We start from the raw sequence: 4,104 nt of genomic DNA, 5'->3' as shown, positions 1-4,104 counted from the left end.
AAAATATACACCATCTGCCTCTCCTTACCATTCATATTCTTGTACTTGATGAATTAAATGAAATGGTTTGGTTTGGCGATGGAGCAAAGATTTATTAAGGATGACTTTACTTAACAAAGAGTTGATGATAAATATTCCAATCAATAAGAGTTGTATTGAAAAAGATCACTTTTATCAGAATTTTCCTCGGAAAATTTCTGCTTTACCAAAGAGTTGTAAATGAAATTCCTGCAACAAAGGGTCGAGTTTCTCCCACGAATATTTCCAGCCAGGACCAGTCATGGAGGACAATCCATCCCGAGCATCACGGCCCCCGCTTCCAAAATTCTCGAGTACGGAAATTAAAAAATGTATTAAAATTGCAACAGATTTAAAATACTGTTAAATAAAGTGTTTCTTGACCAATTGTAATGAGCAACTATTGATCTGAATTGATTTTTCTACATGTTGTCTATTGCGTTAATCTGAGAAGCACCCGAGCTATCAAACATCTAATCTACTGGAGGAGTTTGGCGAACTACAGCTGGAGCCAGAAACCGATCACCCAACCAAGAAACACAAGGAAGCAACGACCAAACAAACAAATTCAATCATCTGGCATTATTCCTGGAACACCAAACACTGGTTCTCGGAACCACAGAACGACAAATGGTTCTTTTCAGGACTACCAAAATGAGTCCAAAAAGAGTTAACTTCTGAAAACTTCATCCGATCAATAATAACACAAAACTAGTACACTTACAAATTCATACACATGACAAATCAAATTATTAATCATCGTAGTTCTACGTCAACCCCGCGGTAATGTAATAGACATTGCCCAGAGTCTATGAATGGAGAGTTGCGCGAAGAGACTTCTTTGAATGGTTGTTCTTCTTCGTCTTCGAAAACAGCCCCTATCTGTTTTGCTGGTCTGCTCGATAGGTAGACGGTTTGACAGTTCGATAGGTAGATTTGGTATCACTCTTCGCGCAACTCTCCATTCATAAACTCTGACATTGCCCACCCCAATTTTTTGTTAGGTTTACATCGGTCGGCTACGAACTTTTATGCACAACCGCAAAAAAATTACGGCCCAACATAGTAATCCGGCAACACGGGCAAAACCAAAACAAACGCATCCGATGGTAACTTTTCACACGCAGCCACACAGTCGCAGATATCAAATTCAACCAATCAGCGACTGGATCACAAACTGGATTCAATTTTATTCCCAGTTGTCCTATCTTTATCTTAGGTTCCGAGTGGCGAATGAAACGTTAACAAAAATACGCGTTCGAACGAAAACGAGAATGGACCAAACTAGAGTGCCTGTAAACAAGAGTGACGTCATGTTCCAGTTTTGACAGGTCTCCTGCTCGATTGGAACGCGGATTTGTACACTGTAAACTCGGCATTACCCTCTAAAGAATAAAAAATGCCCATTTTTTGCTGATATATGCAGCTGTCAAAATAATGGGTATTTCAAAATTTCTAATAATGGGTATTTTGTGCCCATTTACATATTCCGTTCATTTACTCTTTAATGGGTGAAAAATTTCTTGACAACAATCGGTCAGACAATTTTAAATACTTCAAAGTGTTTTCGCATAATAACTAAATAAGTTTGCAGAAATGCGGGAAGGTTCAAGGTAGGTACATGAATTGCTTTTATTGCCGTGTCACATCTAATAAACAATCCGATCTTACAGGATGCTTTGGATGCCGAGTACATCACTTATGAATTGCAAGAATCTCCAGCCCCATTTCCCAGGTCCGAAAACAAATCCAATCCCTGATGGATGATTCTTCTGCATCGGAACAATATATTTTATAATGTAATAAATAAATTGTTTTCTATTGATCAGATTTTATTGTTAATAATTCTATAAAAATGAATATTCAAATTAAATAAGATTTTCATCTATAAAAAAGAGTAAATTTTACTCTGTTTCTTACGAAACATGTTTTGAATAATGGGTAAAATTTACTCGTTGATCTGACGTACAAGCCGTTTACTCTTTAAAGAGTAAAGGCCCTTTACTCTTTTTATGAGTTAAACTAGTTTCTCTCAAAAAGGGTACTTTTTTACCCTTTAAAGGGTACTTTGGTCTTACAGTGTATGGAAATGACAGTTCGCCGCTGTTCCAATTTTGACATTGACGCCACTGTTATCTCACGCTCGTTCAAATCTACTCAAAAGAGAGTAACTTTGACTCACTTTTGAAGTTTCAAGTTAGCTGTCAAAAGTGAGTAACTTTATTTTATCAAGGTGAGTAACTTTTTACTCAACCATGAAAGAAAACGACCATACTCACTTTTGAGTAAACACAAACATATTTGACTCACTTTGTAAACGTCAAAGACTTGTGAAAATTTCGCGCACTCAAACTGACAAATCCTCCGTTGTGGTGAAATTCCTTCCGTCGACGTGATGTCGGACTGTTTTCAAAAACAATCGAGACAAAAGCCGAGCCGGCAGAGCAATGACAGTTAGTTTGCTTGCAAATTCGCTCCGGAAGTCTAACCGGCGAATTCCGGATTAGTGCTGCGAAGTCAATAATCCTGATATCAAGTGAAGCGAGGTCGGAGTGAAAATGACCAAGTCCTGGTTTTGATCGAACAACCGCAAGAAAAAAAAATAAACAGTAAGTTTTACCGTAGTACCTTTTATTGGACTAATTATCAATTCTTTACAGTCTAAAGCGAAGTATGCACTTCAACAGAAAAGTAATCGCCTATCTCGATGCGTGGGAAATTTCTTTCAAGAAATGCTCAAGAAAAGCATTTTTCTTCGATCGTAGTACGCAGTTAAAAAGAAATGTCAATTCTAATGGAGCTCACTGTACGAAATTTCTTGACCATTTCTTGGGCAGAAATTTTTACTTTTCTTGAGCGAAAGAGCATACTTAGCTTAACTGGGAAGGCTACTGGCTCGGTCAAACTACATCCTCCATGACTTTCATCAATCGCCCAGAAATTTATAACATCCGGGGATCCATTCCAGAGCCGCGAAAATTTCAACAGATATATCAATTTTTTTACTTGTTATCATGTATTATTCATATAGTTATGTAAGAGATAATGAATAAATGTTATGTTCTTTGTATATTTCTTCTGATTTTATGCATAACATAATACATTTATTTCTTAAAATATTATTTCCTGGAGTGAGTGACATCTACTCACTTTCGCAAATTTCAGATTAAACGAAGTGAGTAAGTGTTACTCCCATATTGACATTTGACAATGTTACTCTAAAGTGAGTAACGATGGTGTTACTCTTTTTTGAGCTGTTCCACTTTGTTCCGAAGTGAGTCGAAATCTACTCACTTTTGAGTAGATCTGGACTAGAGTGCCTGTAAACAAGAGTGACGTCATGTTCCAGTTTTGACAGGTCTCCTGCTCGATTGGAACGCGGATTTGTATGGAAATGACAGTTCGCCGCAGTTCCAATTTTGACATTGACGCCACTGTTATCTCACGCTCGTTCAAATCTACTCAAAAGAGAGTAACTTTGACTCACTTTTGAAGTTTCAAGTTAGCTGTCAAAAGTGAGTAACTTTATTTTATCAAGGTGAGTAACTTTTTACTCAACCATGAAAGAAAACGACCATACTCACTTTTGAGTAAACACAAACATATTTGACTCACTTCGTAAACGTCAAAGACTTGTGAAAATTTCGCGCACTCGAACTGACAAATCCTCCGTTGTGGTGAAATTCCTTCCGTCGACGTGATGTCGGACTGTTTTCAAAAACAATCGAGACAAAAGCCGAGCCGGCAGAGCAATGACAGTTAGTTTGCTTGCAAATTCGCTCCGGAAGTCTAACCGGCGAATTCCGGATTAGTGCTGCGAAGTCAATAATCCTGATATCAAGTGAAGCGAGGTCGGAGTGAAAATGACCAAGTCCTGGTTTTGATCGAACAACCGCAAGAAAAAAAATAAACAGTAAGTTTTACCGTAGTACCTTTTATTGGACTAATTATCAATTCTTTACAGTCTAAAGCGAAGTATGCACTTCAACAGAAAAGTAATCGCCTATCTCGATGCGTGGGAAATTTCTTTCAAGAAATGCTCAAGAAAAGCATTTTTCTTTGATCGTAGTACGCAGTTAAAAAGAA

The 4,104-nt window shown here is 37.6% G+C and overlaps 1 long non-coding RNA gene across 1 annotated transcript; it reads left to right on the top strand.

Annotated features, from left to right (window-relative positions):
- The first annotated feature begins 1,472 nt into the window (after nucleotides 1–1,472).
- LOC110680365 lies at nucleotides 1,473–1,848 on the top strand. The gene is made up of 2 exons (XR_002502845.1): nucleotides 1,473–1,631; nucleotides 1,692–1,848. It is a non-coding gene; the product is annotated as an uncharacterized LOC110680365 (long non-coding RNA).
- The last annotated feature ends 2,256 nt before the right edge of the window (nucleotides 1,849–4,104 follow it).

The sequence above is a fragment of the Aedes aegypti genome, unplaced genomic scaffold (genome assembly GCF_002204515.2).
Source record: "Aedes aegypti strain LVP_AGWG unplaced genomic scaffold, AaegL5.0 Primary Assembly AGWG_AaegL5_hic_scaff_1233_PBJ_arrow, whole genome shotgun sequence".
NCBI classification, from domain to species: domain Eukaryota; kingdom Metazoa; phylum Arthropoda; class Insecta; order Diptera; family Culicidae; genus Aedes; species Aedes aegypti.
Note: the sequence above shows the minus strand (reverse complement) of the source record. Positions and strands in the feature narration are given on the sequence as shown.